General features: G+C 41.1%; 1 protein-coding gene and 1 long non-coding RNA gene across 3 annotated transcripts in view; one reads left to right on the top strand and one right to left on the bottom strand.

The window, feature by feature from the left end:
* Positions 1-3,104: 3,104 nt before the first annotated feature.
* LOC142050114 (uncharacterized) lies at positions 3,105-18,288 on the top strand. 2 transcript variants are annotated; one of them, XR_012657924.1, is made up of 3 exons: positions 3,105-4,429; positions 5,771-5,931; positions 15,161-18,288. It is a non-coding gene; the product is annotated as an uncharacterized LOC142050114 (long non-coding RNA). The 2 variants fall into 2 exon arrangements; XR_012657925.1 differs by lacking the exon at positions 15,161-18,288 and adding an exon at positions 8,096-8,204.
* Positions 5,476-19,330, bottom strand: part of TTC33 (tetratricopeptide repeat domain 33) — a 217,261-nt gene continuing 203,406 nt past the window's right edge. Inside the window, exon 6 of the transcript XR_012657923.1 lies at positions 5,476-5,486. The gene's annotated coding sequence lies outside the window, so the exon portion shown is untranslated. The remainder of the gene's footprint in view (positions 5,487-19,330) is intronic.

The following is a 19,330-nucleotide window of genomic DNA, read 5'->3' as shown; positions in this document are numbered from 1 at the left end:
TACAGGGTTGTTTAGAATATTGAGTTTCCCTTGTGAGTCACTGCCCCCTGTACAGAGACGCTCAACGTTAATTTGCAAACACTTACATTTAAATGATTAGTTTGATGAAGACTATAAATCAAAATAAGTCTTGTCTCACTAAGATGGCGTGGTTGTGTGTAGTAATAGAAGTCCACAGAGGGAGTTTTCCTTTAATTCATTCTCCTGTAATTTCCATTAATTCATAACTTTTTAATGTTTTTTACATACAGTCAGGAAAGTAAGAGAGAGGCAAGACAGAGTGGGATGAAGTACGCATGCCTAGCTCCACACACACCAAGAAAGTGAATAATATTTTGGAAAGCGTATGTCGTTCTTCTTTGAGCAATGCCATCTTTAATGCCTTTCTCTCAACTTCTGGAATTTCTGACACTTTACAGTTATTTGATCGTTACAGGAACACTTTTATTTGTAGCCTCTTTTAAATGGCCTTGTCTTTTCCATTTTATCTTCTCCATTTTCAGTAGTTTCATGGATCATGCAGGCTCTCCTACCAGCCAAGGAATGAATATGGCTTGATTCCAAACCCATCATCAAAATTCCTGAGTCACCCAGAAGGGTGGCTGCTGGGCAGGTCAAAGCTGTCCCTCTCCCAGGCAGCAGCAAGCTGCCACCGCCTTCTCCCAGAGGCTGACAAGATCTCATTTTCTAAAACAGAAGCATGTGTCTCCTGACTGCAGCACCATTTTTGCATTGGCTCCAAATACATTAACATTTTCTGGTTCAAAAGCAATCATGATTTCCCTTTAACAGAATTGTGCAAAAAGCAGGACCCTCCAAAATCAGTGGAGAAAATATGGATTCCTGAAGAATCTGGACTGGTTCCTAAGTTTCTGCTAATATTTTTTCCCAAAAGACATCTGCTTCTATTCATGCATTTCTTCAGATACTACAGACAAAATTATAATAGAGAGATTTTAGTGTTAAAATCGTAAGCGCAGATGTGCTGAAACTGCCACAGCCTTTTTAATGGCCATGCTTTAGAGAGAGATGCTGGGAGTGACTGGTAGAGATCAGCTTCCCACTGTGAGCATAATTTTGAGGTTTTGAACATCCAATACATCAGAAGACAGTGCCAGCCACTGAAATATGCTGCTAAGTTTCTTAGCAGAGCTCCTAAAATTGTCACAGTAATTATTTTCAAGGTGTTTTGCAACTATGCAACTTTGGGAATCTGTTTCTGTGAACCCATTTCTGGGAAGGTCTTGCATAAATTCCAGGTACAAACTGTAAAAACTGTAAAATGCCCAAAAGTGTGCTGAGGTAAGCACTTTACAAGCTTTCCTCCTTTCTACAAAAACCAGCAAAGCAGATCAGAAATTGTTGCACCATATGGTCCAACCTTCCAGGACTTCTCTTGCTCATACCTAATATGTGACCTAAAAAGTTACATAAGATCAGACTTTTTGAAGACAGGTGCCTCAGTTTGCCATTTTAATTGAATATACCAGTTCAAAGCTGCTGTAGATATAAGGGATCCTCCTAAGCCTTCAACTGTTCTCTGAAAATCTGGTCTTATTAAATGAAGCAGTTAAAAAACAAACTCAGAGACCAATGTTGAAAAAAGTGGATTATAACCCATGGGCCTTGGTCTGGGAATGGGCCTTGGTCATGCTTGTTCTGGGAATCTGCAAAGTAGTATGAAGTTTTAATCAGGGTCAACTGGAACTTGCCTTTCCAGCATGGAAGGACAATTCAGACTCCATCAGCAACAGTCCTACTGAAAGTCATACAAAGTATCTCCATTGAACTGCCATTTGAAAATTCCCAGATTCCAGAAATCACAATTATATTTCATTTCCATCTTTTTGAAAGGTTCAAAGCTTCTAAAGACTACAGTGCAAGAGCCTGCAAATTCTGAGACCAGGTCCACAAGACAGCTGAAATGCTAAGTTGTGAATTTGCGGTGACTGGGCTTTGAAACGATACAGGTAAAGACAAGAGAACCTGGTGGTGCTTAGGATCAGCATGATCACACCAAGATTTCCAAAATATGGCATGAAATAAGTCTAGTTCAGATGTTTAAATAAACAGAACAACTGCCTGCTTTCCATCCAAGTTCCATTGGAGTCAGAACACATTCCCACAAAATGCTTCAATTTTCACCAATAAATATACTATAACTGAAAATAAAAGCATAGTGGTAAAAAATCCCCCAATTTTCATTTTTTCAAGCACATTTTTTGCTTCATCTTTCAGAAATGAATGCTCTTTAATATGAAAGACCACAAAACGGCAAGTGGTAAACCAGCATGTAGTGATTGCCCTTAAAACCTCACCCAGTTGAATGAAGAAACTAATTCACATTTTAACCGCTCACTTATCTCCTCCGAATAAAGGGACAAAACTGTGGGGAAGAAGTCTGCCAAAGCACTTATTATATGAAATAGGTCTTTAAAAAAAAAAATCTTACTAGAGTTTTCTCCTGTATTGCCACACAGTGCATGAACCAGTGACCTTGCTCTTATGCAGGACACAGTGCTGGAGGTTTAGAAGAAAGAGATAAAGCTGGACAACCAGGAGATATGAAAGCATGATTGAGACCATAGTCTGCAATCACTGCCTCTCTTGAACAAAAGGCAAGATTCACAGGCTGTATTACAGTTTGTAGTATAGCACATACTAAATATAGTCAAGTTATGTAAAGCGGAACACTGAGGTTCTTTGGCACGTTTTCAGGATCTGTGCAGAGGAAAGGCCAGTTACTTTCACTTCAGAGCAATATGAATCATTTATCACTGAAAGACCCACCAAACATGATCAAGACGCTGCAGAAACCTGTGAGGAGTGAGAGTGTTACTGAAAGCATCAAAGCATCTGCACTCTGTGAGAGGCTCCCAGAAAGACTAAGGCATCTTCTCAAGTACTGACCCTGGCTTTCAGGGGCTTTTACCCCCCTGAAAGTTATAAAATAATCAGTCAAGACACAAGTAGCTAGCACAGGAGGGACATTAGTATTGACTTTTCCTTCAGTTGCCTTTATTTTACCTTTCAATTTGGTAAGAGAGTAAAAAAGATGAGCTAAGCTTTCAAAAAGGGAACTGAAGTGAGGAACAGTTTGATGAGCAGCACATGATGTGGCCTTAGTTCTTGGTAAGGAGCAATGGAGGGGAAAAAATGCTGGTACTGGTCCCAGCATCCCAACAGAACAAAGGTCTGTCCCCTTCGTAAGGTCATGCCTGAAAGACTAGACAGGTCTGTGATTATTCCTTTCCTGTGGTAGCCATATTACAGCATTCCCCTTTAAAACAGCTGAAGTGCATGCCAAAAGCAGCTTGTTTTGGAGGCAGGACTGTTTCTGGGGGCTCATGCCCCTAAGGCAGCCTGAGGGGGTGTGGGTGATACTGTGGGCTATTGCAGGAATGGGGGGAGCAAGGGGGAGGGTTTCTAGGGATCTTGGCACGGTTTCATTTTTATGTGTTTGCTGCATAGTTGGAGAAGTTAGAGCTGACGCTTTCCTTTCTGCCTGCCACATTTCTCCTCCTTAGACACCGAGGGGCCCTGAGTCCACATCAGCTGTGTGCAAGCAAATGCCCCTGAAGTCACTGGGAACTGCTGTTATGGCATCTGTCCCTGAGAGCATCATGAGCGGGATGTTGGCTTTTTACTGTTTACTGTATCTCTATTTCGGATCTCTCCTTGTTCGTGTAAAGTGCGTACATGTGTTTATGAACTGCTTGTTGCAAAGATAAGGGAATGTGGGGTGCTGGCCAATCCCTTTTTCCATTACTCCTTTGGTTTTTTTGTTTCCTGCTTCTCTTTTATGCTGCTTTTCTGCCTCCTATTTTGGGGTTTTTTTCTTTCCATCTCCTTCCTTCTATGGCAATGAGCAGGGTTTGCTCCTCAGCACATGCCAGTCACGTCCTGTGGGCTTTGCCCCCACTGCTTAATAAGAAATCTGTTAAAAAAAAAAAAAAAGAAGACAGAAAGAAATATTTGGTATCTAAAAGCAGCTTATATTAAGCCACACAGATACTATGCTTCATGCTCTAACATTAACTTAACGTGAAGCTTAATCAGAGCTGTGTATTTGGAGGGTCGTTATTCCTTGGCACTAAAGCAACCATTTCAGGTGAGCACCAAAAAGAAGCATGTTCTGCACACTCCTGGTATGGAAGGAATAACACTTCTTTACTTTGAAAATACAGGATGCTATTGACTCCCAGCGTCTGAATACCTCTTTGCATTTGAAAAAGATCATGACTATGCATTTACAGTTGTTGTTCCAGATCTGCACCATGACAAGTGGCAGGCTGGGACACCTGCCATTGGGTTATCACATCCTGGTGTGCTGGCACCAGATGGGGGACTCTGTGGCAAGCTGAAATGCTCGCTGGGCCACCAGCCAACAGCTGTCCTACCCCATACCCAACATCTCCCATCTAAAGAGGTGATGCATCTTTGAAGGAAACCTGGGTGTTCAAGAAGTGGTATTCATATTTATTGTGTAGTACAGTATGTCTTCCTGCACTAGCAGAGCTCCAATGTTACCACTTTGCTGAAAGCAAGAGTAGAAGGCATTACTCTGGTATCACCCTGGTATTTTTGAAAAATCCCTTCTTTTTGTGGTGTGAGTTATGCTCACTGAAGTCATTATGAGTCTCATGACTCAGACAGATTTTATACAAGATCTAGATTAATTCCTCAGCTTCTTTTGTGATTAAGTTGATCAATATAAATACATTTCTTTCTGTCTTAATACCTTAATGCATTCGCTTTTTTCTTTATATATGGATATGAATATTTTTGCACAAACTTAAATTCCATTTCCAGAAAATTCTATGATTATGGTTTCAATTTTGTTGCAAAGGTATTTCTGTAGACATGTAGATCTATTTGGAAACTAAAGAGAATCAAGAAAATTTATGGAAACAATTGGGGTTGTACAGAAGGTTTATTTTGTTAGAGGCATAAATTGACTTTCAGTATTTTTGGGGGAAAATGTGCATTGTTTTTCAAGGTGACCTTATACATTCTGGATATCTTACATTTTATGAAACAGCACCTTTCCAGGAACACATCATGCTGGGTATCAGAGTAAAGAGCTCCCCACTGGAGAAATCAGTATTATTTGCTGGAGTACTTCCCTTTGGGATTTCTTTATTTTGTTACATTTGTTGATGTTGTTGTGTGCTTTGGTTTGCAGTAGAAACAGATCTAAGCTGGTTTTCTTAAATCAGCCTTGATAACTTATAAGCTTGTGCTAGAAGCAAGGCTATCTTGGATTTTGGTAAATGCAGCAGGCTCAAAGGTAGTGTTCTCAGTGAATAAATAGCTGGGTAGGTAAAAACAAATGTGCTTGGATTTGAATAAATGCTACAAAATACAGCTTAAACATCAAACAGCTGAAGTCTGTCTGCACAGCAAGAATGTATGCCAAGAAGCTTTGTGGGGCTGGTGGTACTTTCTAAGCACTGAGACCTGACATGGGATCAGGCCTGACTTTGCTTGGAAGTGGGGAATGGGAATCTCTCTGACTGTTGCAGGGAGAGCAGCATCAGCTCCCTGCCACCTCACTGCCACTGAAACCTTCCTCAGATAATTGTCCTGGGAATAGACAGTTTAAATCTGGCCTTTGAAAGCACTCTGCTGTGGCAGCAGGGAACAGAACATTACTTTGGTGCCATTCTGGATAAAGAAACATTAACAATATATGACTCAGCATAAAGGTTAACATAGTTGGAAGGAAGCCAAGAAAATAGCTTTAACTCATTTCATTTTTCTCTTAAAGCCCACAACAGCAAATTAAAGTTCGAAGAATTCATCAAAGAGCTAACTGCTGGAGTTTCACATGGTGATGCCATTTGCTGCGCATTAGGTTTCAGAAGGCTACATTCCAGCACTTGAAAACAGGATGCTTTCTGGCTGATATCCTCTGGTACTCAAGCACAGGTATAATTCTGAATTATTTCCCTTCATTCATTAGAAAAGGAGAATTGTCATAATACCGTAAGCGACTGCTTTCAATTTATTTCCTGCCTAGGAATTTGAAAGCTGGGCTGATTTCATACAGTGAACAGACTTAAGACCTGGCCAGGAAGGACTTTGTCTGAGCTTACACCAGGTCTGAGCCAGACCCCACCATAAATGTGGGATGGAAAAGGGATGGGAAACCATGGGCACAATGTTGCTACCATTCTCAGTAACACCTACTGATTGGAGCATGGCCAGTCCCTGCTTGCTTGGTTTATCTGGGTAAGCCCTGGAGAGATACTGTTGGCTTCTTGAAGATTTCCCAGTCTTATTCCCAGGACATTGGCTAGCTCTTGACAGATGAAGCATGCATCCATCTGTCTTCTCTCTCTCTGGCTCAGACACAGCTCACCAAGACAGGTCTCTCTGGAAAATCTTTGTCGTTTGGGTGCAGTTTCCAGCACCATGATCCTTCCCCTCATTCTGGCTGCCTTTTGCACTGAATAGAAGAACTTGCAAGCCCTTTTCCCTAGACAGACCTGGAGAGATCTTGGGACTCTCATTATTTCCCAGTGGACTGCATTCCCATGTCTTCACAACAACCTGTACAATTCCTAAGGATATTTTCCAAAACAAAAACAAAGCTCCCAATCATTTCTGGTTTGTAGACTCTAATCCAGACCCACCATATCTTGCATTCAAAAGCCCTCTGGTTGCTATTTTATCTGCTAGATTTTTCCTGACAAAGAGGTTTTTCTTATAAATTAAATCTAGTGATTACATAAGTATAAATTCAACTACCACAGTCTCTTAAAATATCTTTAATTAAAAATAAGGAAATTACATGTCCATCAGCCTCTGCAGGCTGAGGCCTCCAGCCAGCCCTGTCCTGACTGATGAAGAGAAGCAGAGGTTGTTTCCCAGCACTGCCAGCATCTGAGATGGAGTTTTCATCATCCTGGTTAGGTGACGCTCATATCCTGAAGCTTTGCTTCAGAGGTAGCTTGAGTCACCCACATGGCACAACACGGAGCTGGGCGGAAATATCTGAACTGGCTCTAAATGACTGCCCCCAGATACAGCAGCAGGGTAGCTATGTTGATGTGAAGGTTTATTATATTGCCCTGGACTTCCATTACTTGTTCTGCTTTGTTTCTCCAAAACCTTTAAACAGATCCCTAAGTTCAATGCTAGCGTGTCTGAGATCTGTTACTGAAGTGAGAACAGGGCTTTAGCCACAGAGCACCAAGTACCCATTGCTGGCTGCAACCCCCCAGCTACCACTCGCTGTCTATGTCTGCATCGTATCAACACATAAGGCAGCCTGCTTCCCAAACACAAACTGGAAATAATGCCTGGACCATTTTAAAACATTCAATAGAACTTAAAATGATCATTTAGCATGAATAAAATAATTATATATGGGTGTAAGTTTTGGGCTTTGTTAAAGAAGAAGCTGCAACACTTGTCCTTAACCCAAGAAGCAATAAAAAGAAAACAGAGGACATTTATTTTCTGATGAGCAGGAACTCTGTAGTGCTGTCAAAGATAAGAAATTAGGAGTACCTTGATAGGCTGTGTTTGACTATAGCCTAGTAATGGCCTCTAAAACACTAAAAATAGATTTTTTCACAGTTCAAAGAGCAGATGTGTCTAGAATCAATTTGCAGTGAAGGCCAAATATTTAAAAAAAAAAAAAACACAAAATAACTCTAGGATTTCTTTCCTCCATTGTGCTAAGAACAGCGACCTTTGGGACATTTCACAGAGGCCATCTTTTGTTTTGTGTTTGCTTTTCCTTGACTCTTTTTATAACTTCTTGCCAGTTACATTTTTTAATTTCTCCTGTTTACACATGAGTGGCAAGAGTGGGGGAGAATGCCTACATCTGTAACAGCCAACATGAGCTGAAGACCTTAGCACCAAATGCCATTTCCACACATTATGTTCAAGCATATCACTCCTGGTGTCAGAAAGAAAAGGCATAAAGCAGGTGTCCTGTGCATTTCTAATGTCCAACAAATGCTGACCTACCAAATGGCCACATCTGTGTATCTTTCACAGAAACACATTCTCTGCCAAAAGGTTTCCTCTTGAATCAAATTTCAGAGCCCCTGAAAGAATAACTGTTTTTGCCTTTCAGATAGGTTCTTTATGATCATTTTCTCTAGAAGAGAGAAAGATAGAAAGATAGCGTAATTTCAGGATGCAAATCACAGCGCAAGCAAAAATTGCTTCACTTGGACTTTGCCCAACATGGGATTGAGGTCAGTATTAGCAATTCCATCATTTAGATTTCTTGGTTTTTTTCTTTTTTGCCAATGATGTTCACAGTCACAAAAATAATTTCAATTTCAATAAGGCATGAAGGCCTGAATGACACCAGTAAGTGGGTTAGCTGAAGAAAAGTGGTGGCACAGGGATCCCTGTGCCATGCACATGACGCTCTGGAAATACCCAAGCTCCTTCTCAGCTCTGTCCTTTGTCCAGTTTGTGAAGACAGTAAACTTTCCTGGTAGAACAATTCTTATAGCAGCTATAGCTATTCTTGCAGTGCGCTCCAATCTTAAAACTGCAGTTTACAGATTGCTGTAGAAATATAGCCTATATTTTAAACTAATCTATTGTGCCTTTTTGTAAAGTTCTCCCTATTGCCCTTACTGTTCACAAAAAGGTGATGTCCTGCACAGACCAGACTTTCAGCTACCATGTTAAGGATGAGATCTTGTTCCCTTTTGCAAATACTAAACCCTTCAGCTTTTCCTCGGATAGAAGTGGAAGATGTGTTTGCCCCTGTTAGGAAAACTGGTCTGTGCTGGGTCTGTGCAATTCCTCATGGTGTCTCTCCAGCATGGGCTGTCTCACCTAGATGTGATATGTATTTAAGGAATGTAGGTTGCACTTTGAAAAGAATAAGCTATGGCAGATATTCAACTGTAACGTTGAAATTAAATTCATTGGGTTGCCTAGGCATTGACAGAGTCATAGAATCATAGAATGATAGAATGTCCTGAGTTGGAAGGGATCTTCAAGCATCATTGAGTCTAACTCCTGTCCCTGCACAGGACAACTCTAAATTCACACCATGTCTCTGAGGGCATTGTGCAAATGCTTCTTGAATATTGCCAGGCTTGGTGCCGTGACTGCATCCCTGGGCAGCCTGTCCCAGTGCTCCACCACCCTCTGGGGGAAGAACCTTTTTCTAATATCCAACCTAAACCTCCCCTGACACAACTTCCTGCCATTCCCTCAGGTCCTGTCATCGGTCACCAGACAGAAGAGACCAGTGCCTGCCCCTTCCCTTCCCCCTGTGAGGAAGCTACAGGCTGCAATGAGGTCTCCCCTCAGTCTCCTCTTCTCCAGGCTGAACAAATCAAGTGACTTTACCTGCTTCTCATACAGCTACCCCTCTAAACCCTTCACCAACATCGTGGCCCTCCTCTGGACACTCTCTAGTAGCTTTATATCTTCAATGTGCTGTGGCACCCAAAACTGCACCCAGTACCCAAGGTGAGGCCACACCAGCGCAGAGCAGGGCAGGACAATCCCCTCCCTCGACCGGCTGCAATGCAGGGCTTGATGCACCCCAGGGCACGGCTGGCCCTCTCGGCTGCCAGGCCACACTGTTGGCTCACGTTCAGCTTGCCATCGACCAGAACCCCCAGGTCCCTCTCTGCAGAGCTGCTCTCCAGCCTCTCCTTCCCCAGTCTGTCTGTACATTCAGGGTTGCTGGGCCACAGGTGCAAAATCCAGCATGTGCCCTTGTTAAACTTCATATGGTTGCTGATTGCCCAGCTCTCTGATTTGCCTAGATCTCTCTACAAGGCCTCTCTGCCCTTGAGAGTGTCAACAGCTCCTCCCAATTTTGTGTCACTAGCAAACTTAATTAGTATTCCTTCAGGTCCTGCATCCAAGCCATTGATGAAGGCATTAAAAGAGTACTGGCCCTAAGATGGATCCCTGTGGAACCCCACTAGTGACTGGCCACCAGCCTGATGTAACCCCATTTACTATGACCCTTTGAGGCCGACCCATCAGCCAATTGCTCACCCACTTCATTATGTGTTTACCCAGCTGTATGCTGGACATTTTGTCCAGGAGGATACTGAGAGAGACAGTATCAAAAGCTTTCCTGGAATCCAAAAATATTATATTGACTGGCTTCCCTTGGTCATCTAGGTGGGTAACCCTGTCATAGAAGGAAATTAAGTTTGTTAAGCAGGACTTTCTCCTTGTGAACCCGTGCTGGCTGGAACCAATGACTGTATTGACTTTCAGGTGTTTTTCAATAACCCCCAGAATAATCTTCTCCATACTTTTACCTGGAACAAAAGTGAGACTGATGGGCCTGTAGTTACCAGGATCATCCCTGTTGCCCTTCTTGAAGATTGGAAAAATGCTTGCCAGCTTCCAGTCAACGGGGACCTCTCCAGATTCACAAGAGCACTGAAAAATCACTGAGAGAGGTCTCACTATGACATCAGCCAGCTCTTTAATTACCCTTGGATGAATCTCATCAGGCCCCATAGACTTATAGGGATCCAGCTGGAGCAGCAAGTCCCACACAAGCTTGGCATTGATTAGGAGTTTATAATTCCCACAGTCAAGGTTCTCTAGCCCAGCACTCTGGGCATTCCAGAGCCCATCATTGGTGTTGAAGACCAAGGTGAAGAAAGCATTAAATGCCCCTGGTGTCTGTTCTGTTTGAAAAACAGTCTTTATCTTCAAGATAAAACTACTTGTTCCTGCTTTCCCATCAGTTTATACTTGAACATACCACTTGCTTTTCCTCCTAAAGCCTTTTGTTTGAATTTTTTTAAAGGAGTGTCTGAATACAGGTAATAATACAAGTGTTTTAGTGTTTGTCTGTTATTGCTATTCAACTTTTCAGCCTGGCAAGTCAAGTTCTATGTGAATTTCCCCTAGGTACTCTGTGAAACCAACAATTTTCTTTTTAAAACAACTTAGACATATAGGAACAGATTTACAAAGATATTTAGGTGTCTAAAGAGATAGGTACAGACCTAAGAGATTTTGCTGAGTTATCTGAATGAGGTACATAACTCCTTTTTTAAGGTATGAGCAGCCTTGACCACATTCAAAACCAGAAATCTAGACTCTCAAATTGGTCAGAAATTTTACCTAGATAATTATGAAAGTTGGAGGGGAGGGTGTCCCTTTTATAATTATAGCTTTATTTAATATTTGGTTTAGATTGATTATTCTTGTCTGGGGATATCACAGTCCAGGTCTTCTGGAAACTTTGCCAGCTGAGTCACTATCTTGAATTATTTGTAACTGTCTGGATATTTTTTATGGTTTCAACATCAAGACCTCTAGACAGAGGTGAAATATTAATAAAGGGAGAAAACAGGACACTTTCTCTTAATAGATATTCCTTAGGTAGATATTCCTCAGGTAGATATTCCTCGAGTAATCATGCCTTGTTTTAATTACATTAATACATGATGGATTTTAAAGTCATATTCTCCAGAGTGACACAAGGCATGAAAGCATGGCAGAGAAAGAAGAACAGGGCAAAGTTATTCAAGGTAATGGAGTCATCTACCATATTGCATGAAAAAGTCAGTCCTTCTCTGACAGGTAAACTTACACATGTATTTTACTGCACACAGCTAGATTATTTGTCTCCCAGTAGCATTTCTATTTGGAGAGCCTTAAGCTTTAAGTGAATCCAGAAGGAATGCTGCTCAAACCAAACTGCCTATTCACCCAGGAAATTAGGAATCTTTGCATCAGCTCTGAGTCACATGATCTTTAGAAGCTTGTATTTACAGATTCATAAGTTTCTTATTTTGCCACTGGGATGTTATGACTGAGACTGCTGTCTCAGTCTGGAGACAATACTAGGATTCATATTTTTCTCACTTACAGAAGTAGTGATGAAGTAGTTCACCCTCATAATGACAGCCTGACCTCAGCCTCTTCAGACTGCTTTTCACAGAATCACAGAATCACAGCTTGGGAGGGATCTCAGGGATCATCTAGTCCAACCTTTCTAGGAAGAGCACAGTCTAAACAAGATGGCCCAGCACCCTGTCCAGACAAATCTTGAAGGTGCCCAATGTGGCCGAGTCAACCACTTCCCTGGGGAGATTATTCCAATGGTTGCCTGTCCTCACTGTGAAAAATATTCCTCTGGTGTCCAATTGGAATCTCCCCAAGAGAAACTTGTGTCCATTCCCCCTTGTCCTCTCCGTGGGACTCCGTGTAAAAAGGGCATCTCCATCTTCTTTGTAGCTGCCCCTTAAGTACTGGTACACGGTGATGAGATCCCCTCTGAGCCTCCTTTTCTCAAGGCTGAACAAACCCAGCTCTCCCAGCCTATCCTCATGTGACAGGTTTCCCAGTGCTTTGATCATCTTGGTGGCCCTTCTCTGGACCCCTTCCAGCCTGTCCACATCCTTTTTGTGGAGCAGGGACCAGAACTGTACACAGTACTCCAGGTGTGGCCTGACAAGTGCTGAGTAGAGTGGGATGATGACTTCTTTCTCCCTGCTGGTGATGCCCTTTTTGATGCAACCCAGCACCCTGTTGGCCTTCTTGGCTGCAGCAGCACACTGTTCGCTCATGTTGAGCTTTCTGTCCACCAGGACCCCCAGGTCCCTCTCCACAGAGCTGCTCTCCAGCCAGGGAGATCCCAGTCTGTGCTGCATTCCTGGATTATGTTTTCCCAGGTGCAAGACCTTGCACTTGCCCTTGATGAACTTCATAAGGTTCTTGTTGGCCCACTCTTCCAGCCTGTCCCGATCTCCCTGCAGAGCAGCTCTCCCTTCTGGAGTGCCTACTTCCCCACTCAGCTTGGTGTCATCAGCAAACTTCATCAGGCTACACTTGGTGCCGTTATCCAGATCACTTATAAAGATATTGAATAACATTGGGCCCAATATCGATCCCTGGGGGACTCCACTAGTGACAGGTTGCCAGTTTGAGAAGGAGCTATTTACCACCACCCTTTGGGTGCGGCCTGAGAGCCGATTGCCCACCCACTGCACAGACCACTTGTCTAGGCCATAACGCTTTAATTTCTCCAGGAAGAGGCCGTTGGGAACTGTATCAAAAGCCTTTTGCTCAGGTGGTGACTTGTTTTGAACACTAACAACACTGCAAGTCCCACAGAACTTGTATCTGTCCTTACCAATGTGGAACAATTCTTAAAAAGATGGTAATGACAATGGGCTGTGAAAAGAAAGTGATCTAGCCTTTGAAAATACAGAATTAGAGATTTATTGGCATTCACTTACAACGTGCCTTTAAGACTTTCCTGGAGTTTATAGACTTCTGTAATTGTTCCATGTGACTGACTATGCTGCTTTTCTGAAGTCATAAGGACAAACCAAAGATAAACCATTAGCAGTCACTGGGCTGCTAAGCAGTCCCTTGACTCATAACAAATACACATAATACCAATTTACTGAGGAGAAGAGAAAAACAAAAAAAAAGAGTGGTGACTATGATGGAGGATTTATCCTATTTCTTCATAGTGCAAAAAGCATTAAGATCAAACATCAAAAAACTACAGGGAAACACAACCATAAAGATCACATTTTTAAACAATTTTTTTAACAAAAGTATAAAATGTGGTTTCAGTCCTGAACTTGTCTGTGAGAATATATTTTTATGTCCATTTTATAGTAACAAATGGGTAGACGACATACAAGAGTTGGCACATGTGTGCAGACAACATACCCTCTTGCACGGGGATGTTAGGGCTATCTGCTCCCAGATTCTCCTGTCCATGTTTCCTGGATCTCAGAAGCCAGTGGCACAATGTTGCTGCTTCTATGCCCAGTGCTTCTGAACTGGGGCAGAGGTGGTTAAATGTTTTGCCTTTTTACTAGCCTGGTCACAGAGGATAATTTTCTCCAAGAGCTGCTAGACTCTGAGTCAGAAGTGCTAGGCAAACAGCCCTGTACTGAGGACAGACTTCCTTCTATCCACAGCATTTTCTAAAATCATAGATCCTGTGTTTCAAAGCTCTTGAAAAGACACTTCAGGTTGGCAGGGAACAAGAATGTATGGCATGATTTCTGCCTGAAGAGCCATACTAAAACAGGCTAAAGGAGTGGAGAGAAGGAGTGTGAACATAAAAAAAGCTCATAAGATGAGAGCAGCATTACTTCAGCTCAGCAACAAATAACTTTGAGTATGACATTTCTGCAAATGGAAAAGGACATGCCTGAAATGAGATAAAGGGATGAGGACAGTTCGCTGGGTAAGAAAATGGGCCAGAGTAACATAGCAGATGAGAAACATCAGTCTGCTGGTAGTGGGAAGGATACGGTTGTGAACAGGCAGCTGTTCACAGATAGATAGGGTTCATCCAGTGGGCCATATCATAATTTGTCATCCTTGAAACTGTCAACATGATGAGAGAAGTGGGTGATGGATGGACTGAAAGTCATTCAAAAACAAATGTCAGGTTTTTCATGTATGGTAGAGAGCTGAGCAGGCTGGATGATGGAGACAGCAGAGGCTCCATTACATGGAGATCATAAAAAGTAGGACAGGAAAGGATTTCCACCCAACACAATCAAGTAGCATGAAGCCACAGGAGAAGGTAGAATAACTGAGAGAGTGGACTGAAGCTTCTGGATAGAAGAAAGGCAGGAGAACAGGGATATTTTGTAAAGCAATCAAAGCAAGGCAAGAGTGTTGCTAGAGCAAAGTTGACTTGGCAGTAGAAGTCAGGAGCATGGAGGATAGGAGGAAGGAGCTGGATGCTGTATTCTTCAGCAGACATATGAGACTGGGAATATTAAAGAGGAAATGACACCTGGTACAGCTCAAAGTGAAGATACTGGGCTGAATGCTAGTGGAGTTTCTCATGCTCAGTCTGAGGTTGTTAAATATTTGCATTAACAAACTCGGCTTAAAAGGTAGGAGAGTGAACAGGAACAAATGACATTCTGTACTTGAGTAACAGATGGGAGGAAATTTATTATTCTGGGGACATGCAAGGCCTGGGAATAAAATACAGGACCAAATAAGAGAGGCTTGTGATCAGTTGGGAATATCTCAAGAAGGAAGAAACCCACATATGAGTTGACCACAGGATAACAATTACATTTCAAAGTAATGCATTCATAATAAAAGGCAAGAGCATTCCCAGGATTTATCCAGAGAGAATAAATTTTTTTCTTACTGTGCAAGATATTGATGATAATTTGTTTATTTTGTGCTCCAGTCATCCATGTTCAATACAGATTCAAAATGGACCAAACACAGAGACTGGATACTTACGTGGTCAGAGGACTTCAATTCTCAGCTGAGGACACCAGAAAGCCTTGACTAATCCAGGAAAATAAAGTCTGAATGACCATTGAGACTATGCTCACTGTGTGTAAATTTCTAACAAGGGGGAAACCAGCAGAGAAAAGGGCTACTTACGTTACAAGACAATACTGGCACAAGAGCCAAGTATTTAAACTCATTGTGTAGACATTTTGGCTGAAAACCATGAATACAAAAAAGTGATGGTGTAAAAAGTGTTGTATAAAAAAGTCCTTCTAGAAGCAAAGGGCTAAAATTTTCTGATTTTACTAAAATATAAAAGACCCTTTGATGGGTTGCTCTTAGGTGCTTTAGATCAACAGATGTTGTAATTCTTATTGTCTGTGTGGAATTTTCCCTTTTGACCTCCAACACATCTTCAAGTCTCCATTCAAAACTCACTGTCACCTCTAGCCTACACTCCTAGTTTTCAAGTGTTGTCTTCTATGGGAAATATCTCTTACCTTTCACACCTAGATAATTTCCATTAGGAAACTCGGTAGCCCAGCTTCTGTGGCCAATCTTTTTATTTGCATCTTCTTTCCTCTGGCCATCTGCTGTCACATTAGCTGCTAGTTTTATTTGCCTAGTTCCTATGCTTAAAGAAAAAAAGATTGAAAATTCCTCTAATTCCTATAATTCTGGTCTCTGCAGCTGGCCTGCAAGGCTTTGGCCTAGATCAGCTCTGTCTCTTTGTTCAGGCTTGGCAGCCACTGCTAATCTGCAATGATCAAAGGCAGGAAGATTCCAGCACACCCTCATCCCCAGACTTTTGGCCCTGTTGCAACATAGTCCCTGAACAGCCCCTAAAATTTGGTCCTCTGGGCTGTGAGGTATTGTACACCCACACAGAGGCTCGCTGACTTCTCTGCATCTCTGTCCATGTGTGATATATTGCTTTCCTTCCATAGACAGGGCACTCTGTATAGGAAAAAATTCATGCCACTTGGAATTCTCCAGTGGTAGAAAAAAACAAGAATTGGACCTGCACAGCCTTTTGTATCTCTGCAACACATAAAGCTGTTCTGAAACATGTTTGTTTTGTTTTTGTTTTTGTTTTTTTTTCCCAAACAAACGCAAATCTTCCTTTTACTCGGCTTGTTTTTTGCAATATAAATTCAGGTTTTGTCTTTCTTCCAAGACTGTGTGATGACAGGGGAACTGCTGAATGATGATGTCATGGTAGACTAAAGAGAATACAATTGAGCAATTTGACAGGAAACCTGACTTTTGGTTGGACTGTGCACAATCCTTTGTTTTTGAGTGTTTAACCACTCCAATACAGTGACTGATATTTTTGCCTTTTCAACTAAGGCATGACAGGTCACAGTAAAATTCCTAAAAACTCTTCAGAGTTTCTCACAGGGTAAAGAAGGGACAAGAAAATTCAGTGTCAAAATGGTTCAAAAGGCCATAGACTCTCACTTCAATATATAACATGTTTAAACTGATCTAACTGAACAAGAACTCATTTAGTCTAAAATACTAAAGTAATGTCAGGTAGGAAAAGACATAACAATCCTTGTATTTCCAAATTAAACCATCACATAGAAAATTCTTCAGTGTTCATAAACTGGCAAAAAATTATACTTTTTAAGTCCCCTTCAAGTCCACTTTTGAAATAGTCCACAAACTGTGTTTCTAGACATAATTAAGAAACAGTGTTTAATATTCTGGAATATAGTATGGGTGTCTGCTTGACGTTTCTGGAAACTATACTTTTTTCAAAAATTGAAAAACAACTGGATTTAATTATTGTTTTATTAAAGGAAATATGCTATTTGAATGCTCTTCCTATAAAGAACTATCACAACTGCAGTTCCTGATCTGATCACTAGTTATTCATTAGCAAGGTGGTGATACCAATGGGCCTAAAAAATCTATAAGACATATGATCATAAATTTTCAATGTGAAGCCACCCAGCATCCAAGAAAGGCCAATAGGTGTTAAAAAACATTAAGCTCTATGCTGATAAATGTATGTTCCTTGCTTACTTTTTCCACACCAATACCACCTCTGGCATTTTTTCTAACATTACATGTATCCCATTGCAAAGTCTACTGTAGGTTCCTATGAAACAGCCATGTACTTAAGCCTTTAAGAATGAAGTACTAATATACACGCTATACTAGGCTACTTACCGCTCTCTTCTTATGTATCCAGCCATGAGGACTGAGACTTACCTTCTGAAGCAAAGAACTCCACAGTTCTTTGATTTGTGGCATAAAAGATATTGATTGGGGTGTGTGTATGTGTCTGTGTGTGCATGTGTATGTGTAATACCATTTTCTTTAGCTTAACTTGATTGACACCTATTTTTGTGATGGCTTCAAAACAAAGATGTACTCCTGGTGGAGTCTCAAAAAGATTTCTCTCCTTCTCTGTCATGGGAAGAAGTGGACAGCTGAGTCAACATAAAATTCCTGTTCAATATAAAATTTATTTAAGTTTGATTTTCCTCTTTAAGGGAAGAAAATTTTAAAACTGTCGGTATAATTTAAAGCAATTTTCCCATTTTCATGGGAGGCTGTGTTCCCTTTCTTAAGGTATTTATGTGTTTTGACAAATTCCACCCAAAGTGCATGTGTTATATTTTTTATGGATTTAACTATGGAAAGAACAACACCTTTACAAATATTTTGAGGTGTTTGTACTGTAATGAACACTTAAATTATCCATTGTTCTATTTTTTATGTCTGTGAATATATGATATTTTTTGGTCCCCTAGGTGATTCCTACATTTCTCTTTTTTCTTCATTTTGTTTATGTCTTCCTTCCATTTAGTTCTGGGAGTCAAGGAAATATCTGTATCCTGTTTTATTGGATTTATTTACTACATTGAAAAGATTCATAGTTAGATACAAAAATTTAGACAGTTATGTCTATTTTTATTTTCTTCTGTATTCGTTTAAACTGCATGAGAATTCTTTTTTGAGAAAATCCTAACAGCTACCTGTGTGCCTTTGACAGCTGAAATGTTGCTTTTGAAGATAAAATACAAATGTAAGTGCTTTTGTACATGCAACTGCACTACTGAAATAAATGAGACACATCATTAAATTAAATTGTGTATCCTTTTTTGTCTTAATTTTTCTTTTTGTCTTCCTTCCCTACTACAATGTAGAACTGAAAAATATCATAAAGTCTAGTTTGCCATACCATAATATTTTCAGCTTAGTAATTTGCTCTCTGCAGTCTACTGAGTATTGATATTCCTGCTTGTCCTTATAAAAGTGTGTATAAATACTGTTTTTCTTGCTGAGCCCCATTCCACTTTGAAAGAGGCATGAGGATGATAGGTTTTTTTGCAGACTGAGAGTAGATATAACTGCTGATAGATGAAAAATGGAAGCAATCATTTCATCCTGAACCATGAAAATATCCCCAGATTTTTAGTTTCCCATACAACACAAAGTCCAAATATATCAATTTTTAAAAACTTTGAGGCATCTGCTTTTCACATTTCATTATGTTGGCTTGTGAAATATTTACCTGGAAGGGCCAGATGGGACATTCAGTTCAAACTTTTCTGAAACATTTTCTTTTAAAATATTCCACATGCTTAACCTTTCAACTTGCACCTTTCTCAGAACTGGAAAGAAAGCAAGGTGAGACCTTGTCTCATGGCAGCTGTACATATATCTTAAGACAGGAAATGAAGGAGACTGTGGTGAGGCAGCTATACATGAGTGTGTGAAGAGAAAAGGAGCTGTTGCCTCACACCTCCATACCTCACTCCTCATTTCGAGGAAGCAGGGCAGCACATTTCTCTGACAGCTGCTGGTTGGGCTGGTACTGGGGATACACATTGCAGCAGCTGAGGACATACAGTGTGGGATGAATCTATGAGACTTCAGTATGCCGTGGGACAGGGGCAGAGAAGCACTGCTGGTGGCACACTGAAGCGGTGGGACCAATCCCACCCCAGACCTATGCTGGAAAAATGTATCTTGTGTGTATGTCTAGATGACAGTCCCAACTAAGTTGCACAGCCGCTTCCCATAGGTGAGGGGGGAGACAGACCAATAGCTAAAACTCCACTAACCAGGAATTAATGACATTTGTGATTATCAAAAAACACAG

The sequence above is a fragment of the Phalacrocorax aristotelis genome, chromosome Z (assembly GCF_949628215.1).
Source record: "Phalacrocorax aristotelis chromosome Z, bGulAri2.1, whole genome shotgun sequence".
NCBI lineage: Eukaryota > Metazoa > Chordata > Aves > Suliformes > Phalacrocoracidae > Phalacrocorax > Phalacrocorax aristotelis.
This window is presented reverse-complemented; position numbering and strand designations above follow the sequence as displayed.